The 25,758-nt window shown below is 38.4% G+C and overlaps 1 protein-coding gene across 1 annotated transcript in view; it reads left to right on the plus strand.

Annotated features, from left to right (window-relative positions):
• Positions 1-25,758, plus strand: part of LOC147327204 (protein phosphatase 1 regulatory subunit 29-like) — a 304,564-nt gene that overhangs the window by 231,664 nt on the left and 47,142 nt on the right. Inside the window, exon 4 of the mRNA XM_086294854.1 lies at positions 8,612-8,660. The gene's annotated coding sequence lies outside the window, so the exon portion shown is untranslated. The remainder of the gene's footprint in view (positions 1-8,611; positions 8,661-25,758) is intronic.

Consider the following 25,758-nt stretch of genomic DNA (forward strand, 5'->3'; position numbering starts at 1 on the left):
TCTATAAACCTTTTCTCAGAATGCTTTGATCACACTTCATATAACGAAATATGTTACTTTAAAATGTCTGACCAGTATAGTTAACCATACTTAAGCCACCCTGGTCTTTTTTTAATTCACCGTCCTCCAACCAATGTTATGTTTGTGCTGCTGCAACAAGCATTATCAGTTTTTCTGAAGCACCAGCATTGGTTTTGCTTGCAATAATGTTTTTTTGTGCGCTCCCTGGAAAATTCACTCTTTGTATATATTTACATTTTTTCTCTTTTGTTTCAGCTGAGGAAGTACTCCAGATACCATTTTTTTTAGTTCACATTACTTTGCAATATGCTTTCAGTATTTACATTTTCGTGGTCCCGTAATAGTGGCATTATTTTCCTGTTTGTAGTGATGATGGATATTAGTCTCCAAGCTAAACTTACCCACACAGATGGTAGATTAAAAATCATGAAATGCATTCCCTGGCACATGTGTGAAAGAAAACGGCAAGGACAGATATTACCGTTTAACTATGAGGACCTCGTTGTGATTTGAAATGAGCTGTGTGTAACTTGATTTAGTAAATCAATGATATTGCAGTCACAGCCATTTCTTTTGCCATATTTTAAAAGTAAATTTTAAGAAACTTCAATAAGCCAATCTATAAATCTCTATTTAAACAGCATTCATAATCCATTTATGAATATATTTGCTAAACTATTAATTAGCAAATGTTTCACTTAAGGAGTTAAAGACTTAGATCATAAGTCTGCATCAACATCTGTTGACAGCACAAACAAATGTGGGCGCGGTGTCCATTCAAGGTCCAGATATCACCACCCACTAATAAACTGGAAACAGCAGAGTTAAAACAAGATGGAATTTAAAGTTAAAATGACTTTTAAAGGCCAGTTTGCTTTGGAAAGGCATTTGATAGAAGTGCCTTCTGTGTAAATATCTTATGTAAACCTGTAAAATATAATGCGACACAACGTGACAGCTCTCCGATGCACATGTATATAGAGTTAAAGAAAAAAACACATTTACCTCCCTAAACTTTATTCAACTCTTCTTTATTATCATAGGTACTGCAACTCCCAGGTGTTGCTTTTTGAACTTTATTACAGTTCATTATTAGTTATTATTAATATCAGGCTATCATCCACAGCATGTCTTTGTCCTGTCTTCCTCCCCTCACCCTAGGTTTTACTTCCCACTTGTCTCATATGATTGTCGGGGTTTTCTGTGTTTTTGCTGTAATACTGTAGGGTCGTGACCCCACAAACAAAGTGCCTTGTGGCAACTGTTGTTATGATTTGGCACTGTATAAATAAAATACAATTGAACTGAACTGGATTAAATTGAATTGAAGGGTGTACTATAAAACACAAAAGCGGGTCTCATTTTACCTGTCTAACTCTCAGACGTACCTTATGCTGAACACATAACCTGGTTAAGGAGCAGCTTATGTTCTGGCTTTGAGTTTCAAATTGGGTTGAAATTCCACATTTTCCCTAATTCTTGTATTTACAGCATGTCCTAAGGGTAATGGTGGGTTAATACATTTGATCTACATTTGACCAACATTTGGCAAACATGCAACAAGCCTCAAATGATTGGCAGTTCATACTTTCCATTGTGTTGTCCTAGTATACATATTAATTGCGTGATGGAGAAAATGTATAAATACTGATATAGGTCATTCTTTTCTGCTGCTAAGTCTCTTCTACAATGTTGGAAGTGCATCTCCAGATTATAAAACCGATCAGTTTATTTACCGCTAAGAATGCAGACGGAATCAATAAAATTAATTTCACTTTGAGCTTGAACTAAAGTGACTTTCATGTCTCGTTTATTATGCAGGACAGTAACGTTAATGTGTCAAATTCAAAGTTTCAGAGCTCTAATATCATGTTAGAAATACACAGCAGCATTAGATGAATTAACACAGTTTAAAACATTTATTTCATCACTCTGTATTCTAAATCAACAGATTCATGATTTTCTGCTGCATTAATTTCCTGTGCACGCTCATTTTTTATATGAGCGTGCACAGAACCTGAAGCGGAAAGCTGGGCTTAATGAAGAAAGTTGGTAACTGCTATTATCATAGCTGTTTTCTCTGACTGGTTTTAGGATTTCTCAAGCCAGCTAAAAAAAGAACGCGTGGCTTTGTCAAACTTCGTTCGTAATACATCCCTCAGATGTTTCTCTCTTTTCTGCAGTTCAGCTTGGACTGTTTGTGTTGACTGAAAAACCATTTTACATTCTCCTCACTGTTTTCTTTTTATCTCCTTATTTCAGAAAACAAACTCAGCAAAGATCCCGCAGTTGTCCTTTTGGATAACAGCAGCAACAAAAACCCAGAAGTCTCTTAGCTAACTCCACTAGAACCCATTTAGAGAGTTGGAGGTGTGTGTTTTGTCTGCTGTCTCAGATGGTATGATTGCTCTTGAAAACACTCGATTGCTGAAATACCTTGAGAGGTGGTGTGTGTGAAAGAAGTAACAGGGTGTCTGTTGGACTGTGGATAACAGGATATGATCTAAAGCATTGCCTAGGATGAGCCACTCAAGAAGTCTGACTACTTCACTTGTTTTCCCTCCTGCTGAGAAAATGATCTTTGTGTCTCCTTTCAGCAGAAAGCTACTTGGGAATAGTAGTGCAACATTTTGTTGTGTACATCTCTCCAACACAGAGGTTAGCTACAACAGACTGCAAGTGTGTGAATGTTTCAAGGGGGCTCTGTGTGGTTTTATATTGCTCCCATGAGAAACTGCTGGCAGTTCTTTAGGTGAATTCATTGTGGAACAACTTCTGCTTTATGGCAGTTTTTTCTCTTCCGATTCCTCTCGAGAAAAAAACCCTTATAGATATACTTTTTTGTGTGTAACATGCCTACCTACAAGGTTAGAGAATGACCTCCTGCAACAACATAGACTGCAAACATGCACCAGCAGATACACACATGCACACACACATGGTTTATATTTACTATGACTGTATACAGTAAAGGGAATACTTGCTCCCCTGCTGAATTTGTACAAAGAAACCAATGGTCTCTAATGTTTAGGGTACCTTCATTATAATTGAGAAATCAAGCAAAAATCCAGAAAAAATACATTATACCCAGGGTATATCACTCAAATACATGCAAATCAGTTTAGAAGCATTTATTTAGCAAACTGTTAAAGGAAATCAGTGTTAGAGACTTCCACAATGGGCTACAAGACCATCAACAAGAAGCTTAGTCAGAAGGTGACAAATGCTATTTGTAGGTGGAAGCAATATAAAATGACCATCAATAGCCTTCATGCTGGAACTCAATGCAAAACCTTGTCTCAAGGGGTGACAATGATCATGAGAAAGGTGCTGGATTAGCTCAAAACTACACAAAATGAGTTTGTTAATGATCTGAAGACAGTTACCAAGAACACCATTGGTAACACATGATGTTGTTATAGACTGACATATTGCAGTGCAAAGTCCCCCTGTTCATTAAGGCACATGTGCAGGCCTGTCTTAAGTTTGCCAGTAAAAATCTAAAAGATTCAGGGAAGGTTTGGGAGAAATTGCTGTGGTTGGATGAAACCACTGTCCTGTCTTTTAGCTTCCACCCTGGCATCAATGACTGCCGTGTTTGGAGGAAGAGAAATGTTGAAAATGACCTGAAGAAAAACCCCCAAAGTGGAAACATTTTTCTTTATGCTGTGTTTTTTTTTTGTTTGTTTTTTTGCTCTGGGGTACCTCATTACATTGAGGAGTCAATGTACCACAAAATCTGAGGACCAGAGCCTCCGTCCCTCAGCCAGAAGAATGAAGATGGATCATGAATGGGTCTTCCAGCCTGACAATGACCTAAAACATAATGCCAAGGCAACAAAGAAATGCCTGAAGAAGAAGCAGATGAAGGTCATGGAGTAGCTTAGCAAATGTCCACCCCAAATCCTGTAGAAAATCTGTGAATGGAGCTGAAGCTTTGAGTTGCCAAATGGCAGCCAAGAAACCTAAAGGATTTAGAGAGTCTCTGTAAAGAGGTGAGGACTAAACTCCTATTGTCTATTTGCAGCATGTCCACTCCTTAAACAACATTCACATCACATCAAAGTACTCATTTTGAGGGGTTTTCAGGTCTGGAATCTGTCATGTCTCCCTCAAATAACTGCCTCCTTTAGGCTGGAGAAACACTTTATTTAACTAACACATGAGACCAGGCTCAGGATACTTATCTGTGTACCGCTGATGTTGAAAGCTTCTTTCATAGAGTCGGAGGGTAGAAAATAAAGAAAATAAACATCAGTAACATTGGTATTTTTCATGTAATCTTCAATACTGTGATGGGAATAACGGCGTTACAAGTAACAGCATTACTAACGGCGTTACTTTTTTCAGTAACGAGTAATCTAACTAATTTCTATTCCTATCGTTACAACGCCGTTACAGTTACTAACAAGAAAATGCGGTCCATTACTATTTTTCAACAAACAGACAGTTGAAGCTGTGTTCATCTTACCGCACTTTATATCAGTTGCACAGAAGTAGCTGTAAGTAATCTGGACGCTACAGCTTTAAGCAGCTGCGCGCTCCCGCGGACGGTAATCACGATCACTGTCTAGCACAACACCTGGAGCTAAGGGGGCAAAACAATCGCATGAGTGCTGCTGTTTGACTGAGGAAGAATAAAGTAGTCGTGGTAAGCCAATCACATGACCACTTAAAGACAAAGCAACAAGGTTTATAAATTGTGTTGATAGGCCACGTAAAACCAGAGTCATGTCTGTCCCGTATTCAGCAAGTGAAAATAAAATAAACAATAAAAGGTGAATCAAATGGACCATTACGGCAAGGCTGGGATGGTTAATTTTGTAAAGTAAATCCGTTGGGCATCTTTCTTCGCCTTTAGACAATGATTCTGATGGCAAAAGAGCCAAACGGGACAGGCAAAAAAAAAACCCCAAAAAAAGTCATGATAAACAATATATACGCGGCATTTTTTCCTCAATGGTTTCGTCACGTTTACTGTTTAAGGACAGCGCAGCGAGCACGCTCTGCTTATGAGCAAAGAACAAACAAACAAAACAAAACAAAAAAAACAAACAGGGGAAGTTTTAGGAGTGACGGAGAGAGAGAGAGAGAAAGCGAGTTTTGAGATGTGAGAGATTTGTGACGTTTAGCATGTTTGGAGTGTGTAGTTAATGTGTTGTCTTGTGTAGTTAGTGTGTAGTGTTGTGGATAGTTTTGTGTTGTGTGTCATAACAATGAGGCGACTGCTGTCTCCAGGTAGAAACAGGAGTGATACACCTGCTGCTGTCAGACCTGCAGGTATCAGGCTGTGATGTTCTCCTTTATAGTGGACAGAAATTATTTTTTTGGAGTGGCACAAATAATTTGTTTGGCATCTTATTGAATGCAGAACAGCTGATTGTTCTGTAAATAGTTTGCAATGGTTATTTAAAAAATCAAGGTAAAAGGATAATGGATGCAAATAATTATTTCTGTTTGCAAAACTTGTGCATATGGTTTTAAAATTGACAATTTATATTTGCATTTAAAGTTATGAAATATGATTCATTAAACATGTTTGTGGTTGTTACAGTAAAAACTTTTTCTACTCTGATTTTATGTTTTTTGTCTGATTTTAGATCAATTGTGTTAATACAGTGTGTCAAAATGAAAACATAACTGTAAATTCAGACACGTGAGGCTGTGCTGAAAACGATGATACCAAACAAGGCAAATAAACTGTTTTCAAAGGTGAAATGTGGAGTGAAAATCTAAAGTAGTTAAAAATGGCCAATTATACCCTGGACCCCAGAGGGTTAAACGTTTTTTTTTAAAGTAACGCAATAGTTACTTTTCAAGTAATTAATTACTTTTAGAATATTGTAACTCAGTTACTAACTCAGTAAATTTTTTGAAGAAGTAACTAGTAACTATAATTAATTACTTTTTCAAAGTAACTTGCCCAACACTGCTGATGACATTCAGACAGTTGCTAAGCTTAACCAAATTTTATTCATGTGTCTATCAAATTTCTCAACCACTTACCCAATTCAGGGTCGCAGTGGATCTGGAGCACATCCCATCTGGTTTTGGGAAAAGATCGGGTACACCACAGATAGATCACCAGTTCATCACACTGTGATCAATGCACCAGTGTATCACCAGTGTATCAATGTAACATCATCCTTTTCTCTAAAATCAAGTCACACATCTCAAACAGCAATTTAAAGATGTCATCACAACTCAAGTCTAAATAGACTTACTTTTGCCCCTCTAGGGATAAAAGTACCCACTACACATGCACAGCCAGACACACACACGTCTCACATTCTTCACTGACCAGCGTTGTGACACAAATATCTTTATCAAGGTCGAAATGCGATGACAGTAATTGTTACAGATTACTTGCCAATATAGGCACCACTACAGCAGGTATTACAGTTGTTAGGTCTGGATAATAAGATGGTGTGTGTGTGTGTGTGTGTGTGGCTCCATTCACCTTCATTCATCTCATGCCTCTTCAAATTGATGTCATGTTGACTTCACCTACAAGTCCAGTGAAGACAAATGAACTCAGCATTGACTTCCCCTCTGTTTAGTTGATGGATAACCTGACAGATGTCTGATTGATGGCTGATCAGTGATTCCAGTATGGACTCATCCACTCCCAGCATCCCTCACTGAAACAGAACACCTTAAAAAAAAACTGAGCGAATATGTCCACATTTGGAACAAAAGCAAATAAACACAGGAAACTAAAATATATTTATCTGATATTCAGGTCAAATATTTGATATACAGTAACTCTGGTAGGAAGTTAGTGGATGTTTTGTTCTGGGTATATTCTTTTGTACGATCAGCACCTTTAGTATGTATAGCTTTGGTTATGGGATATTTTTCCCATAAACCTTTTGCATTTTTCATTCAGCTTGAGTATATGTAATAGAATTGTGAAAGAGCAGTTTAACCATGAATTATTTTAACCAAAGAACTAATAAAGAAGGAAGAAAAAAAACTGCACAGGCTTGTATAGAATTAAAACAATGTGATTTGAGAGGTTGGGGTGCTTTCAAATTGAGTGCATTGATTTGGATATCACGTAATTTATACAAAGATAAGCCTTGTTTCACAGAGAATAGCTTAAAGATGTTTTTAGAAATATTTCTGAATGTAATCCATGCAACATGTTTTAGATAAGTTGGAGCAGAGGCATAACAAAAATAAAAACACTTGGTTTTTCTCTGGGCCCCAGGTTTATTTAAGACAGCGTCAGGAAAAGTGTAAGACTATTCAGTGGTTTGCTCTAAAGAGGACAGTGACCATCAGGCTTTTTAACATGGGCAGTTCATAAACTACAGTATGTAAGCCTTGCTTCTAACTGTGAACTCTAACAGTTTAGCCCTCCCCCAACCTAAAAGTCAGTGCGAATGGATCCTTGGGTCTGTTTGTAGACAGTGTAAAACGTGGACGTAGCCACCTTGATGTCCAAATCAATCTTCAACAACTGTTTGGGTCGTTGTAGCAGGCTCTAAACATGCTTTCTAATCATGCAAATTTTGCCATTTTAACACTGGAGTTTGTTTATGTGGATTGGACTTCCATCTGGAAGCAGACTTAGGTGGCACCTAGAGATAATGCAGTATTTGCCACTTTCAGGTTGGCTCAATTTTCTTAACTCTTTCTCTTTTTCTGCCCTCGAGTTGCTTACAGTTTTATCTGATAGTTTTGGACTGATAACACTATATAAACAGAAGAAAGGATCAGATTCTAGGAGGGGGAAAAAAGAAGGAAATTGATTTTTTTTTTTTAAAAGATGGTCCTGAAAACACTAAACTAAAACTATTTCATATTAGGTCCCTTGTCTTTGAATCAGCAGTCTGGGCAGCCAACCTGATGTCACAGCATTAGGTCCATTTTACGCTTTGCAACCAACATCTCAAAGAGCAAATTCTGCATTATTCTTAAAGAACTATCTTCTACTTACGTCACCCGTCTCCCTTATCCCAAATCATGTACAGTTTTTTTTCCCCTCGTGCACCGTGTCACGCTGTTCCCATTACATTGATTCCCACCAGGGAGCTGCTCATTGCTGCAGCAGCCTCACACTGAGCAGTCAGATGGTGCTTGTTTAGGAAAGTAACAAGTCAAAATTACAGACACCCTTCTTCTCACAGCTTCCCAGGATGCTTCCCAGACTGACCACTATTCTTCATGGAACATTGCCATTTTGTAACCACTTTTCCACACGAGCCCTCTCAAGTTTTGAAGCATATACAGACATGCACCCGATGATAAACATTGTGGTGTTTTGCAAAGTGACACAGACCACGATTAAGCTGCCAATTCACATGTGAGCTGAATCTGATATGAGGTTATTTGCTCGTCACCATTTTTATTTCATGCAATATCTCCATTATTGTGTCTGTTTTGTTCCTCCATGTAAAGCCTGCCCAGCTGCTTCATTTGGTACTTAGCTCTCTTTGATGTAGACAAATGCACCAATCAGTAACCCGCTCTTCTAATTATCCCAGTCTCTGTTGTGTGGCAGGCAGGGACCTGCCCCTTCTCATGCGGATGACACTGATGGTTGATTCAGCTTCTGTTTTTTTGTCCTTTCTGTTTATTGCAGGCTTTCATTGCTGACAACTGGCACATGATCTGAGAACATCAAATTTGAGGTAATTATTCCCATTGTCTTGTGCTCTGCAACATAGACTGTGCATGAAGGTGACACACACACCTACACACACTCAAGGACTTGTCCAGCTTAAGAGATACATTGCATGGCTTCAGGGGTGACATTGTGCTTCTGTGGTGCACATTAACTGGTACAGAGAGAAGTTTATTCATATGGGTGAAGTGACCATTCTGCTTGCTTGCAGGTCAGGTCACTACGTAGCCAGAGTGTTTATCTCTGTCAGCATGCCCTTCACCAAAACTACAGGGCTGCTGCTTGCTCTGAGGGTGGTCATTCTGTCTGTCTGATGATATTATTAATGTGCTTACAGGCAGCGCAGGTTTCCAACATTTTTCATATTTGAACATGTTTCCTTGTTCATGTAAATGCTGTTTCTGTTGGATAGTTTTGTTTACGCACAGTACACGTTTAAGGCAGAGGTATAAACTCATCACACCTGCAAAACACTAATCTTCTTTAGAAAAAGGACATTTTCTAAGAAAATAGTTTTTGAATATATATCCAACTAAAACTGTGAAAACATGGCAACTTAAAAATAAAGAACTAATCACTCTCAGTTCCCTTCTACAGACACTGTCCCATATACAGACATTGCTAAGCCTTGGATTTTATGTGTAGAACCTAAAATTATACATTTACTGTGGGTGTGGCCAGTTGATTCTCCCTTTAGCTCTTAGTGGTATTCTCTTGTCTACAATGTAAACTGTAATATTAATGTCAACTGGCAGCACATGTTTTACTTTATTTTATTTTAAAGCTCTGACTTGCCCTAAACTAAATCCCTAAATAACTGTCTATGTTGTGCAAATGTCACAGATTCTGCACGCTTCACTGATGCCAGACCTCAGTCAGTGCTGAAAACAAACACAAGTCTTTTCTTCAGCTTCTAGGTTGGAGTGTGATAAGTGAGCCTCCTCACTTATAACAAGATCAATCTGGAACGTTAGGACGTTGCATTCTCTAATTACAAGATTAGCATTCAGAAATCTTGCACTGCTTGAGCTTCCTGCAATATAAACAGTATTTATGCCCTTTCAGTACACTTGTGGGACACATTTAAACAATTATGAAATATTTATTCCAGTTGTAGGATATCTACAAAACATACACTTTACTGTTTGCATGCATGTACAGTATAAAGGAGGGGGTGCACATGATGGGCAGAGGTTTATCAGTTTGCAAAAAACTGATGAACCTCTTTCTGAATAAAGTTTGTCAACATAAGAATTAGGAAGACTTTTATATAATTTCATCATCTTCAGTACAAAATATCATCAAAAGATTCTGGGAATCTGGAGAAATCTCTGTGCGCAAGGGACAGAAATCAATATTGGATGCTTCTAGTCTTTGAGTCCCTGAGCAACGCTGCGTTAAAACAGGATTCTGCTATGGAAATCAGAAAGTCACATGTGAACGGAAATGCCTCCATCTTCTCTGGACCAAAGTTGATTTGAAATGGACTGAAGCAAAGTCCAAAACATATATCTCATACCACCTCCCATCGAGTGTAAAGCAAATAGGGAGGCAGGGAAAGTAATTTTTCAACCTGAAGTCATCATGCCTGCTTGCTCAGAAACCATAGACACCACACTTAAACATCCTGTGTACTGTGGAACACTATAGTAACCCAAGACGCTTAACCTGGGAAACCAAGCAAACTGGCCTGAAGGGGGTGTTATGCTATTTTATGACAACTGGGCATCCGTTGCCATAAAATATGAAGAAAATGAGTGCCTGCTTGGTAACTGCTGAATCTGGTATGAATATGTATTAGAACGCATACAATATTATGATGGATAATTGACTGGGTCAGAACATGTTCAAAATCGCAGGTCTTGTTTGGTGTTAAATGTGATATTTAATACCTAGTGAACTTGGTCCTCAGACATTATCCACTAATGGATATTAAATATTTAGATATTGAGTTCATGGTACAATATCATAGCAAATACCGAGTGGTTTCTTTCAGATTTGGTACAGTACAAAGCAGTGAAAGCAGTGGACTGAATGACACCTACACAATCATAGACAAAGAAAAAGGGTTCATGGATATGACAGCCGCTAAAGCAGAGAAAAGTTCTTGCAGAAAAAAGTGAGTTAAAAAGACAAGGCATGAAAGGACAAAATATTTGACGGACAAGTGATCCTTGGGGAGTTGGCACAATGCTGCCAAACTGAAAGAAGCAGGAATCACACAGATTTCCACTTTAAATGTCAAAAGCTGCCATGCAAATTAGGTGTAATGACCCTCTGCCCTGCCAGTAATAGATGTGTAGCATTTTGGAATGAGCTGCTTTATATGTTGATCTCTTGATTTCTTTATACGTTGATTTCTTTCCATTTGAAGCAATGACAGCATTTGTCATGAGGGGTGGCACGTCTTCTGTTGTGTCACATTTCCCACTGACAGATACGTGGAGATTTCACCAGTGTGTCACTTCCAGTAGGAGGAAAGTACCATTGATCCACGGTGATTGGTGTACCATGCACTAATTAGGGCAAGCTTGAAACAACAGTCACACTGAAAAGGACCGCAAAGGTAGGGAGGCTTTCCACCATGAACCAGTTGTGACCAATTGGATGTTATAAAATTAAAACAGATGATTAAGATCTAACGTTAGCTGAGAGCAGTGGTTCCCAAATAGTATGAAGAAGCATGCTGGTGTAGATTTTGTTTCAACCCTGCATTATAATTCACTAAAAAGTTATGAATACATTTTATATATTTTTCCACAATCCCCAATACAGAGGTGAGTTCTATGCCTTTAAAACAGCCTTAAAAAATCTGTCTTCAGTCTGTTTGCTCAACTGCCACATCGAGTAAATTGCCCATCCATCCATCTTCTTCTTCTTCCCCGGGGCATGGGGGCAGCAGCCTAACCCCCAGCCACCTCCTCCAGCTTGTCTTGGGGAACACCAAGGCGTTCCCAGGCCAGCAGAGAGATATTATCTCTCCAGTGTGTCCTGGGTCTGCCCATCAAGTCCCCATGCCATGGAGTAAATTATTAGAGCATAATTCCGGCCACTAAAAACTGCGAGACACTCTCACAAAACCTACCTGTTTTGCTGACTTCTGCTGGCCCTTATCCACACGCATCATCCTGTCAGAAGAAGTTGGCTAATGCCATCCTAGTACCAAACAAGCTGAAGAGGCACTTGGAAACCAAACATCCCTTCTCAGAGACACTTCAAAAGAGCCTGGATCTGAACCAGAAGCAACAAGCCTGCTTGAAGATGTCTGATAAGGCGATGAGGCGAATTATATGCTGGTAAGGTTTATTGCAAAGCAGAGGGAAACTCAAAATAGTGGCTCTTTTAAAAAATTGCAGTTGCAGTGCTAGGTTATCTGACAGTACAATCAACATACGCAATCCGAAAGCACGACATGTTAGACACAGACACAGAGGTTAGTTTGTACAAATATGAAAAGAGATGTGCCTTGAAGTTTTGACCTACCTTTCAGCGTGCCTCGGGTACTTAAAGTTTCAAAACCATTGTTCGTGAACAAAAGGGTCAGGAAATACAGTTGTTTTGATACTACCATTCATATTATATCATTGCATTTATACTATTAAATGATTATAAAATGATTCATTGCCATTTGGCTTATGCTCACAGTTTGATCTGGTTTTAATATACATATTATTTCGAAGGAGCTGTCTGAGTTGGCAACAAACATGGTATATACCAGGGCAGGCAGGACTTTTGTTTCTACCAAGTCTTGCTCATTCTTGCTAATAGCAGTTAGGCTTTCAAAAAGTTTTCATGCCTCAGCTGTAAAAGGATGAAGGGGTATTGGCTTTCCGACAATACCAGGTGGTGCGTGGGCAGTCGAATGGGCAGCATGGAAACCGAAGTTTGTGAATGAATTACTTGGTAACTTGAAAATGGAGCGATGTAGGATGTAGGAATTGATACAACAGGTTTATCTACCAAAAAAGACAAGTTCGGATCTCTGTGATCTCGACCTGAAAGGTCAGGGGTCAAGTTTTCTGAAAGTCTTCTTAAAGTCTTGTGAACTCAAGAAGGAGTTGATGTAGGATTGACTTAGGCGCATCTAGTAAAAATCTCAGACGAGTGAATCTTAACGACCCCAAACTCATAGGTGAACTCACCTACGAACTCACTCAAAGGTGAGTTTGGGGTACTGTTAGGCTGAGAGGTAGCTCGGTAGTCGTTCACTAATGTTGATCTACCAGTCATTTTAAGTGTGTGTGTGTACGTGCTTGTGTGTGATTGATATCTTTTAAAAAGTGGTTAAAAGTAAACATATAAAAAGGACTGCAAGATATTCGTGTGCGTGTGTGTGTGTGGGTGGATACATCTAACACATGTTTTGAAACTTCTAAAGACAAAAAAAACACTAAATCTGTTAAGTCAGTAATCAGGTGAGTACATTGCATCACATAATGAAAAACACATGCACATTTATGCACTTTTAATTTAGAGCTATGAGAAGTCCGCTGTGTTTTGGTTAATTACAGAAATAGAGAGTGAGAGGATGAAGAACAAATAAAAATAAAAATATGGGAATGTGAATTTTAAAGGAACAGCGAAAGAGAGACAGAAAGACCGATAGAGGAAGGACTATTTGCTAGTCGTGCTGCCATCATCCTGCCAAGGCAACTCGGAAAATTGCTTTGACTATATTTAGCAACAAAAGACAGCAAGGGTCTGATGCACACACATGTACACACACGCTCCTTGGCGGGGCCGTGATTTGCAGTTGACCGATGATCAAAACAGCATGGTCAGCTGTATCTTTTCACATGCGCGCACACACCCACACACACAGTGGCTGGTAGTTGATAGTGTGGTCTGAAGTGGATCGTGCTCATTAGGTGGGGTTTCAGATTGTGTTCTATTTATAGCCGAGAGCAGGCAGCAGGCTCAGCAGTAGCAGCGGCAGGATGGAGGTGTTTGAAGTAGCACAAGCCTCCAGTGGGCCATCCTAACGAGATGCATCCGGAGCCGATCGCTCTCAGAGCTGCAGGAGTTCGACTCTGAAAGTTAGCCTGGTGTGGCTTAGTATGATCCAGGTCAGTTAAATATAGCACTTTTATTTGACGGGATTTACTTAGTATTGTATGATGAAAGAAGCTATTTCTAACAACTGGCTCTGGCACAATGGATGTAAAATGCCCTGTTGCTATGTGACACAGGTCACTCTATCTTTTCCTAAAAAAATCAACAACAAAAAATCTGACTTTTTTTCCAGTTGTTGCCGTTTGAGTATGTGTTCAAGTGTAGTTGTGCCAGAAAGCCACAATTTCTACTTTTTGAAACTATGTTTCTAATGTTTTTTCCACACTTGCACAGATGGTGTTATGTCTGTGGTGTTGTGGTGTTATGTCTGTGGTGTTGTGGTATTATGTCTCGTTGATGACTGTTTTTAATTATAGGTTCATGATTAAGAACAGAACAAACAGATTAGGGTAAGATGATGGGCAACTAGAACAACTTCGCCATCCTTCTGAGTGCAATTCTAGTCAACCATATAAGAATCAGGTTTTTATGTTGCTCTCTTAACTCTACCTGCTTTATACAACATCTGTCATTCACACTAGCACCTTTTTTTTCTTAAGTGCTTGCTATCTAATAATAATAATAATGTATACTTTATTGATCAATGTGGGAAAATTCCTCTCTGCATTTAACTCATTCACTCAGTGAAGCACTGACACTCTGATGGTTGCATCAGAGACTAACTTGAGGATTAACACCTTGCCCAAAGATATTTGGCACCCAGACTGTAGCAACCAGGAAATGAACCGCTAACCTTCCTATTAGTAGATATCTCCTGAATTCTAGCTCCTGAGCTAAAGCTACTCCATAATGTTGGCTGTGCTTTTGTGATATATGTGATTCAGCTGGACTGATAATTTAATGCAAACTGTCCAGCTCACCGACTCTATTGAGCACCAACGCAGAATCAACAGATGGCTTTGATAAGATCTCTCTGAATAATAGGATGTCTTCAGGTGGTTGTAATCATAGATCCAGATTTGCTAAACAGAGTAACAGTTCAGGGTTTCACACAAAGACAGTGGTCACCAAGAAAAACAAAATTCACTTTCACTGTGTTTAAATTAAAATTCATTATTGACAATTAATTGATTATCTGACCAGGAAGCAGATGCAAGCTCTTTTCAAAAAAATAGCTGTGAGCAGCATCGGGTTGGCTATGCAGTTCAGCACAGTTGCCATGGCAATGTTTTTCGGGGTTTGAGGTCCGAAGACCATCTCTGTCAGTTTTTCCAGAGGTTAGATAGTACAGTAGTAGTTACTTAAGCCTTTAAATAGAATCGTACATGGTGGTCATTTCTAGTAGGTTGGTATTTGTCTGACATTATTATGAAGATACAAAAGACAAAGCGTCAGTGCTAAATAGGCAAAGTTCTTCTTTACTGCTGTCAAAGCAGTCAGTGCACTTCTGTAAATAACAGTTCTTTTAATGGTTATTTGAAAATGTAAAAGTCAGGTTGGTGTTTTGTAAAATGAACAATGTCTAGCTCAGAATGATATTCATGTGTTGATAAAACACTGAAACTTTGATGATATTTGTCATATTCTTTGCTTTTTCTGCATACTGGCTGACAGGAATGTTACTGCTTTTGGTTCTAGGTAAAAGTACTAAAAAGATTGATTTTCAATCTATTAAATTATTGCTGAGTAAAATACATAAATTTTACACTTCTTGTCAGTCGACCCAGTAACAGGTTATATTTCACTAAATGCCAACCTCATTTTGTCCCAGAGGAAAAGTCAAAGGATCACAAGAGTCAGCAGGTCTCCTATCCATCCATGTTTTTCTATATTTCAGTCTGAACCGATCAGCGAGCGCTGCCATCTCCCACAGCCGCGCCACCTTTCTCTATCCTAACAACTCTTTCAGGTAGTGCAGCTGGATCCAATTATAGCGATCACTAACAAGCACCTTCAGCAGCTCCCAGTTACATTTAGGGTCTTGCTTGGTGGGTCTAATGTGGCCTTAACCAAAGGTAACAACTTCACTAAAAACCAATGTGATCGTTAAAATTGTTTACATCTATGAATCAGAGTGCATTATTAATTTTAAAAAGTCCTTCTGGAAATGTTTAAGCTTTAGTAGTTTCTCAGACAGTAAGAATAGAGTTTTGACTGATCTTGATTTTTCATGTTTTGTTTTGTTAAAAAGTCAAAGTAAAGAATTATAAACTAATTGACAGGGTGATTTTATTTTATTTTTTTAAGCACAACAACTGGAAATGACAGTTTGCCATTGCCATGAATCACTTGCGCCAAGCATTTGCAAAGTACTTCAGCTTGAGTGTTCCTTTTTTTTTTTGGCCTATCAGGTCTATCAGTGCTTGGTAAGAATCCATTGTACATTCAATGATTTGTGTTAGTCTGCGTAATGCCCCGAAAGGAAAAAAGAAAAGAAAAGAAAAGGCTTTTGTCTCAGTCGTGTTATTTGGAGACTGGAGGTATCGTGACATCAGTTAGAGCACAGACAGTTGAGGTCTTATTTCTAATTACCCCACTGTTTTTTGTTTTTGTTTCTACATTCGTATTACAGTTATTGTTCAAAAACTTTGTCGTCTTTTGTTCCCCACATACAAATGTGGGACTCATGTATCACCACGCTCTTAATTCTCTCTTGACCTTGTCGGAATAAACACAATTCATCTACAGTACAGTACAAACACTGGATCTGATACAAAGGTAGGAACCAGATAAGACTGCAAATTTTACAAGGTATTAACATTTTATGCCATCTCCTTCTACCAACCTTCTCCTCTACAGGAGCAGTTAATCTGGGTTCTCCCTCTAGGGCTGATAAGAAATAGAAATAGGAGGAGGCTATAAAGCCATATAATACATCTTGCACTGTGATCATATAGAACAAGTGGATGAGATTAAGCAGCCTACATGAAATCCTCAGACGTAAAGAAACAAAAAAAGTTTTAAAGATGCATCAAGACGTGAAATATTCTACACTTGGCAGGTAATTAATAAATCAGACTAAAGCAACTGTGTCGTGTATATCAGCTTTTCCTTATATCCAACCTGCTGTTTCATAGCTTCGGTGGATTAAAAAAGAGCAACAAATCCAGTTAAAGCTGGTATTTTAAATACATTCTGGTGTTTTAATTTGTTTTGTAAGTTTATGTTGGCTCAGCTGTGCATTACAAGGAAGAGACGACTGCAAGAGGCAGTTGAAAATCCTTGAAAAGGCAAGTTCAAGCTTGAATTAAGAAGAAACTTGTGTTTTACCCATCTGATCCCAGCTGAAATGCATTGAAGCTCTTAATGAGTTATTTGCTGTAAGTATTTTTATGAATGAACTGCTTTAACTCTGAGTGTTCTGTCAATTTCGTGAATTTTTTAAAAACAGGATCGAAGTAGCTCTTAAATCTTGAAGCAGATCCAAAAGTAATACTGAGGAGGAAAGAGAAGTATACATCAGAAAGCCATACTCTGCCTTTGCATCTGAAAAGACACTGACGTGGGAGTGTCATTTCAAATGCCCCTGTAGATGTCATTTAACAGAATGAACATCTACAGGGGCATTTCCCGTTGACTGAATGAAATTACACTACCTCATCAGTGTTATCTTGTTAATCTATGTAAAAGAAAAGGTGTGCATGGAACAAGGAGCTGCTGAAATCAGAAAGATACAAAATCAAGTATGTGATCCTTATTTGTTTTGTTTTTTTCCGTAGTCCTTCCTTCTGTCCTGGGTATTCTATCATTATTTCTGCAATGCTGCCTGCAGACACACAACGCCCTACTTTGGTACAAATCGTATTCCTGTTCTAGAAACAGTCGCCATGAGCGACATGGGCTAGAGGAGAGGAAGCATTGCTTGGCAGTTGCCTTAAAGAACCGTGTTTTGACACGGTCAGGTGGGAGATGTATTCTGTGTCACTAGTATTGCTGGGAGGATCTGGGGTGTTTTACTGTGTAAACATGCCTCAGTTTTCCCACTAATGCTTTGGAAATTTGAGCCCTGCAGTTTGTTGTTTTTTTTTTTTATATGAGTTTATGTTATTAAAAAAATGTAAATTCGAACTTCTGATTGGATTATAACGTGATATAATACAGGATCACCACATTTTATCATATTGATGACAGATCTTGAATTACATCTATAGTATAACTTCACCATGTTTCAGATTCTGAGAACATATAAACAGCTATAAAAGCAAAAATATTTGATATGTCAAAATATTAATTGATGACCACATTCAATTCAGACACACTAAAAGTACACATTGCTGTTCTGAACCCAAGTTTGCTTTCAGAACTGCCTTTAGTGGCAGTAGTTTAGGACAGCGGTCCCCAACCTTTTTTGCGCCATGGACCGGTTTATGCCCGACAATATTTTTACGGACCGGCCTTTAAGGTGTCGCGGATAAATACAACAAAATAAAACTAGTACCGGTACCGAAAAAAAGAAAATTTATTCATAACACACGTGAAAAGACCCAGGAAAACAGAGTAAACGATAAAAACGATAACAAAATAACGCTGAAAACCGATAAAAACCCTGAAAACTATACATTTCACACCTGAGCCTCAACTCTCGCGGCCCGGTACCAAACGACTCACGGACCGGTACCAGTCCGAGGCCTGGGGGTTGGGCACCGCTGGTTTAGGAGGTAGTGCTGCTTATATAGTAATTGAAAGGTTAGTGGTTCAATCACTGGCTGCTCCAGTCTGCATGCCTCAGTATCACTGAGAAGGACAGTGAACCTCATGTTGCTCCCCAATGTGTACACTGCAGTGTGACTGGTAGGAAAAAAAAGTGCCTGAGTGAATGAGGCATACTCAAGTAGAAAAGCACTGGATACCAGCAGTTCGGATCCACTCCATTGACCTTTAATTACTTGTTGTATAGATTCAAATGTTGGAAACATTCCTTAGAAAACTTGGTCCATTTTGAAATGATAGGTACGACAAATCTCAAAGGTCCTATTAGATGGACATGTGATGGCTGTGAAGGCCATCACATGTCACTGTGAGTACAGTGGACCAACATCTCTGAAGAGTGTTTCACCTCTGTGAATTAATGCTACGAATAATTGAGGTATTTTCTCAGGGCAAAGACAGAAACAAACAGGGCACTACTAATGTCATCACTAATGTTGCCCATATACCTGATGAATATCACGTGGACCAACATGTTGTAACTGAATAAATATTGCGACAGTGTGTGGGAGTTCTATATGACTGCCTTTATCAAGCTTTGTCCTCTGACGTACCTGTCACTTATTTGGTAATAGTATCACGTGTTCTAATCAAAATTAGAAATATTTTATGAATCGGTGCATATTTTTTGTAGTTGTTGTTGCTCAAAATTATGCAAGTGTGTTCAAAACAATAGAGAATGTAAAGGTAATTTATGCTGATTGTAGAAGTGTTGCTAATCATTCCTATTCTGCTTTGGACCTTTGAAGTGAGAAGTAACTTTTACGTGTTCAAAGAGTTCTGAACATGTAAAAGTTAAAGCTTTTTTTTGGTGAGAGAAGTTCAACAGGAGCGTGGACATAATGGAAGAAAGCAGCTTCAGAGATTGACTGAAAAAAGGAGCTTTAAAAAAGAATGTGGAAAAAAAGGCCAAGAGGGAGATGAAGGCATCAGCCAGAAATGTCAGTTGCCATTGTGTAAAATACCAAGAGGGGAAAAAAAGAGGGATGGGTAAAGGGAAGGGGGAGAGGGCTGAAAGAAAAGAGAAAGAGTGGCTGTTAGGCAAGCAATTAAAGTGAAAGGAGTGTTCGATGGGGTGAAAAGAAACCGACAATGATAGGATGATGAAAAAGTACAGAGAGAAGAGGATGGATAGGAAAGGAGTAGAAAGAGCAAGGCGAGAGCCGGAAAAGATGTGAAGGCAGATGGGTAGCATAAAGAAAGAAAGGAGGCGTAGCAAAAAGTCGGGGAGAGACAGATTAAAATGTCAGAAAGTAGAGGGCACTTCTCGTAAACCCAAAAATCCAAACCTCAGTGCAAATATGAGAGAGAAAAGGTTCGGATGAGCAGAATGAAGAAGCAAGCATGAAGGGAAAAACACAAAAGTGCAGTTCTGTTTACAGTTACCATTTTTGGAGCATGGAGCTTTGGGACTATTATGGACACTTTATGGAAAAAGATGCTCCTAATTTGGAAAAATTGGGTAATTTGAGAGCAACTTTTCTTCTTCAATCTATTCATTGTTTCCAAATTCCAAAGTCTTAAGAGCGATGTGTTCAAATAAAGTTTAGAACAGATTTGACAGGCTTTCAAAACAGCTTTAGTAAACCATGTAAAGACTATGAATAACTGAAAAAACAGCATTGTGGTTCATCCACCCTGCAAGAAATACAAATACTGCAATATTACATCTGAAAGATGTTAAATAAAATGTAAAAAGAACATATGCAAATGCACCGTGATCTGCTTCTCACCCCCTCTTTATTAAAACAGTGTTTCCTCTTTTCCACACAGATGGTTGAAATTTAAAGTCCAAAATTTATATCGTTTTTTTTTTTTTTTTTTAATTGGATATCATCACATTCACAAATATAAAATTACAAATATTTTGATGTTTATGTTGTCATAACTCCTGCATCCCTCCATCTGTGTACATTTACCTGTGTTAGTATTTCATTTCCTGGCTCAAACTTTCAGTTCTAAAAGTGACAGCTTGTGAAACAAAGCCATCGTTAAAAGCAAAGTTCAGATGTTATATACAGGGCTGCTTTAAAAGCTGACACATCATCAGGTTTTCTGCTGACACAGCAGTTGGTGACAGACTACAACAACAACAGCCTACCACTGACTTTTTCTCAATTATGAACTATACTGCTTTACACACTCGATAATATGTCACAGATCTAAAATACTTCCTTCCTTTATGGTGACTTTAACCTCCCAAATATTAGTTTTAAAAAGTACCACAGTCTGCTAGTGTGATTGCACGAGGCAATGGACTAGATTTCCTGCCTCAGGATTTTACCAAAGACCAAAGACCGTCTTTGTACTCCAGTGTTCAAAGATGGTCTACTAAACACTGGATGTAAACATGGCTGTACCGCTTGGATCTAATTTATCCTAAGAATAAATTTGAAGCTTGAGTGAATTAATTATTGGGACAGAAAAGTTTGTTATAAAATCTAATGCCAGAGAATAACTCCGTCAAATGTCTGGAGGTATTCTCCAGGCAAACATTAGGCTGTTGATGGCAGATCTGCTGGTTCTCATGTTCTCCAATCAAGCTGCATGCTGCACAGAGCTCATCTGTGAGCAAAAAAAGAACACCCGGGAAGCTGGACAGACGAGTCAATATAAATCTTACTGAACTTACACATAAGCTTCTCTAGTAAATAACTGTTAAATTCTCCTGACTTATGTCTTGTTATAATGTTTCTTTGTTTCCCCGCTCCATCTGTCTTTTCTTCCTCTCCCTCCCACTCACTTTCTCAAGGGCTGCCAACAAACCCAGGTAGACACGTGTAGTTTAAGCTGCTACAGGTTTTGGCTGCCATGTTGTCTGTGCAGGGGTATCCCCAGATGGTGCACACTCAAATTTAAGGAAAAACATGTTACACTGCAAAGCTTTTCACACTTCTACCACTTTGGTGAAGGTGAGACAGAGAAGTTGAAAAGTGATTGAGGTGGGAAATAACTGCTACAAAGCTGCGTCGTGGGCAGTCACAGACAAGTGTAACAACATAACTGAACTCAGGAGTGTTCATTTTCACATGTTGTTGTTACTGGGTGAAGCCCTTGTTTCTCCAAAATGTCATATGTTCAGAAAATATCCCCTGAGACCAAAATGACTGTTGAAAACAACAATTCTTAGGGGATTTGAAAGGTTGTTTCATAAGTTATCATAGTTTTTTACCACACCGGAGAGCTAAAGTGTGTTCTCTTTTTCATATCCAACACAAGAAAGTAAGTATAAATAAGATATATACAATATACTTTGCTTATACAAGATTCAAAAATTGTTTTATCATCAATTCGCTTGACTTACAGGACATATTAGAAAGGATTAAGACAAGATAAAAGGATACTCCAGGGAATATATAAAAATCAAACCTATAAACCAGGGGTGGGGAACTCAAGGCCTCAGGTTTTAGATATCAACCTGGATCAACACAACTGAATCAAACAATTAGTTCATTATTAGTCTCTGGAGAAGTTCAAGACATGTTGAGGGTGTAATTTATCCAAATAAATCAGCTGTATTGGATCAAGGACACATCTAAAGCCTGCAGGACACCAGGAGTTCCCCACCCCTGGTATATACAATAGTTTCAATGATCAACAGCAGCAGGTTTGACCGTCGTGCAGCATTAAAAGATTTATCACAGCTGCGACAAATTCTCAAAGTAAGTTTCAGTAAGAGGTTGCAAAATGTAAGTCTTAAAACCGATAGCCTTTTAGTTGTAGCACTGCTGACATTGTGACATGAACAGAAAAATGTCCTCATGTGATGACTTACACAATTATTTTAATATTTTTACATTGACTTCCATTGAAATGAAACACAAAGGTTTTCTTGTCAGTTCCAGCAGGAACAGGGAAAGTGAACCCGTGTTGCTGATCATCTGGTGGAGTGAAAAGCTGTCCAACCTGTAAATCCAATTCAACCCCAGCAGCATATTTATATTTCGAAATATTTATGTGCAGCATTTTGCAAACTATGTTAAAAAAAAGAATTAACCTGACCTGAAATTTCAGGACACCTTAAAAATCTGCAAGTTGCAAAGATACTTGTAGTAGTAGAATATTAACTGAGAAATGCTTCCGTGTTTGGGTGGTTGTAGCTCAGGAGCTCGAGTAGCTCATCTGCAAAAAGGTGGTTAGTGGTTCATTTGCTAGCTGGATAGCAGAGCAAGACACTGAACCCCAAGTAGCTCTCTGTTGGAGTGTCAATGTTAGTTCTATTCATCATAACTACCCATATTGTGTTGGTTTTGTGACCATGTTCACTCCCAACAGTGTCAAGCACTTGACTTTATGGTCAAAAATGAAAGCATGTGTTCATTTCTCTGAATATTAATGAGCTGCTTGGGTAAAAAGAAAAGCCTTGCAACACAGTAGCTCTTGAGGACTGCCAGGGAGCAGCATATAATGCCCCACGAGGATTTGAAGACAACCGCAACATTGTAAAAAGTCATCTGTCATAAGAAGTCCACAGCTCCCTTTTGCTCAACTTCCCTCCTAAATACATATTTGATCAGAGAGCCACACTAGATTTACCCACTTGTTTCTCCCATCAGTTTGTTAGAGAGCTTGTTAATGACTGAGGCACTCATTAGCAGACACTTGTGCTCTGTATACAGGACAAGAGTGCTGCACTTTCAAAGAGCCAAATCATTTATTTTACCCTCATTAAACCAAAACCCGTTATCTCAAATCTGATTATCCACCCGTCCCTGCTGACTATTAGGAAATAAGGTAATCAGGTCTGGTAATAAAATTAAACTAGAGATTTTGGACTTCGTTTTGTTACATAAATTTCTTTTGTAGTATTCCTTTACCGTTAAGCTGTCAACAGAAATGAGACGCCTTCTGAGCTGTATGATGTTGCCTGAAGTGTAGTTGTAAAAAGTAAGGGTTTCAAAAAAGAAAAAGCCTGACACATTAATAACTCCACGGAGAATTATTCAAAACACACTCAGAATGGTTTTGATTTGTAGGAGGAGGTTTTCAATGGCCAAAACTTACTCATTGCAACCTCTGACACACATCGCCTGACAAGGTTATTCAAGTTTTCAACGGCTCACTGCAGGTGAGAGATTGGAAACCTCAAACTGGAGCACTCACAGAGGAAAGCAATATCCTGAATAAGATCTCCTTCACCTTTCTCTCACTCTTCTAGACAAGTTTTTTATGAAACCCGTGCAAGCTTTCTTTGGCATCTGTTGGCTGACTTCTGAGCATTGCATTGTAATTTCTCACACTGCTCTTCAATTTTGAGTCCTCAGCAACTTACTGTAGGTGGTTTATTTTTTCTATTTGTTGCAATTTTTTTTGACTATATAGACAGTAAATTGAATGTGCGCAGGCAGTTCTCAAGTTTTAAATATATGAGGGTCTGACTCCACCATGTCTGACATCTCAAAAATAGGTGTGTCAGTTATCTGGATGGGGCTATGCAGGTTGGGTCAGGCAATATTTAAATCCAAGTTCATGATCTCATTCTCTCCAGGTACAAAACTGGAAGCACAACTCAAGGAACAACAAGAATAGATACAGAAGTCGAAGTAAAGAACCAACATGTGCGAATGCCTTAAATATGCTTAAAAACAAGATGCCTCTGGGTTTTTGAATATATTGGAACTATCTCAGCAGGACATTTTGTTTTCATTATTATCACTCATAATAATTTAACTGCTTACATTGCAAGCAGTTAAATTACTGCTGTGAAAGGAAACAGGTTATTGGTCTAAATGTTTTTTTGCTAAAGCAAATTCATGTTTTAGCTCCTGCTTCTCATTGTTTCTGCCATTCTTTCTTAAGCCCACCTCCTTAACTCGGTCATTGGTTTTTACACGCGATCATTCAAAGGGTGCCGCTGAGAAAATGGCTTTGTGCATTTGGTGCGCTTGATTTGAACCAACACATAGGGGATATGTGTGTGAGTATGTAGGCAATTTATTGTGTGCAAATTAAAGTCCTCTTGCAGGCAAGTGCTTGAAGGGTGGCCGAACAGATGAATGTGTGGGTGACTGATGAATTGTAAATATGATAAATGACAGAGATGAATGGGGATTTAATAGGGCATTGAGATGGATGAATAAACAGATGTTCAGCTCACTGCAGGGACAAAAGATAAATGGCTAAAGAGGTGGGCACACAGATGGATGCATGACGGTGCCGAGACAGATGCATATGGTGTTGTTTGAAAGTTTGTTTCGGAAAATTTCTGTGAGATCAGGATTGTGTGTGAGTGTGTCTGTCAGAAAACTTATGATGCAAAAAGGTGAGAAACACATGGAGGAGAGATCAAAGTGTGGAGAAAGATAAAAAGGAAGTTCAGAATGAGATGGATAAGGAGACTTTTTAAGAGCAAAAATTTTATCTGCTGCTCATTTATATCTGCTCGGTTTTAACTTCACTGCCAGTTGATGCTAGACTAATAAAAACAACTTGGAAAAAAAAGTTAAACCCATGAAAGGATATTCAAGAAAGAAGAAAATCCATGAATAAATAACTGAAAACGGCAACAAAAAGATTGACATTGTGACTAACATCTTAGTTAAGCTCAGAGTATACAGTGGTAAAGTGAATTGATGACAATGGAATGAAAAAGCTCCACATATTATCTATCAGAACCATTAAATGCAACAACATTTCTACAGCATGATGATACATTAGAACTTTTTACACTCTACAGTACTGTATGTTTGTAAAGAATGATGTCTTCCAGTCTTAGTGCAGTCTCAAAAACAATAAGCACAAAGAAATAAATTTGAGTAAAATGCAAATGAAACACATAAAAATCAATGGATTCAAATAATGAATACATTTTTCCTAACTTGTAAGGTTTTCTAAATAAGTCATTTAGGAAAGTCTGCTTGGTATAAACTAAGCATAAATACATACGAGTCATGCTAATTTGATTTGACCAGATTCCATTAACCCTTGTGTGGTGTTCGTATTTTTGTTACTCAGCCAGTGTTCATGGGTCTGGTGGACCCGCTAGAGTTTTGGCTTTCCAAATTAACACTATCAAACAATTTTATGTTAAATTACTCAACAGATGTTTACTTCATCCCAATTACAAGACATATGAACAGCAAACATGGTTAATTTTTTCCCTTTACCTTTGTTAGATCACATTTATGAATTAATGTGCTTCTCGTTTTTCTTTTATATAAAATGTTATAAATAAATCAGTTATAATCAAGTGGAGTGAGTGGAAAGACACAACACATTTACACGTGAAAAAATAATTAATTGTTTAATTTTTCTTTTGAAAAAAACTGAACACGGGTCTCACAGACCCGAACACCATACAAGGGTTAAATGTAACATTTAAGATTATCGAACAAAATCACACGGGGATATGTACACGTAGTTTAAAAAAATTACACATTTACACC

Source organism: Aulonocara sp. 'chitande type north' Nkhata Bay, linkage group LG6, assembly GCF_057382095.1.
Source record: "Aulonocara sp. 'chitande type north' Nkhata Bay isolate Kocher_YH1m ecotype deep benthic linkage group LG6, A_spYH_male_GT1.1, whole genome shotgun sequence".
Classification (NCBI taxonomy): domain Eukaryota; kingdom Metazoa; phylum Chordata; class Actinopteri; order Cichliformes; family Cichlidae; genus Aulonocara; species Aulonocara sp. 'chitande type north' Nkhata Bay.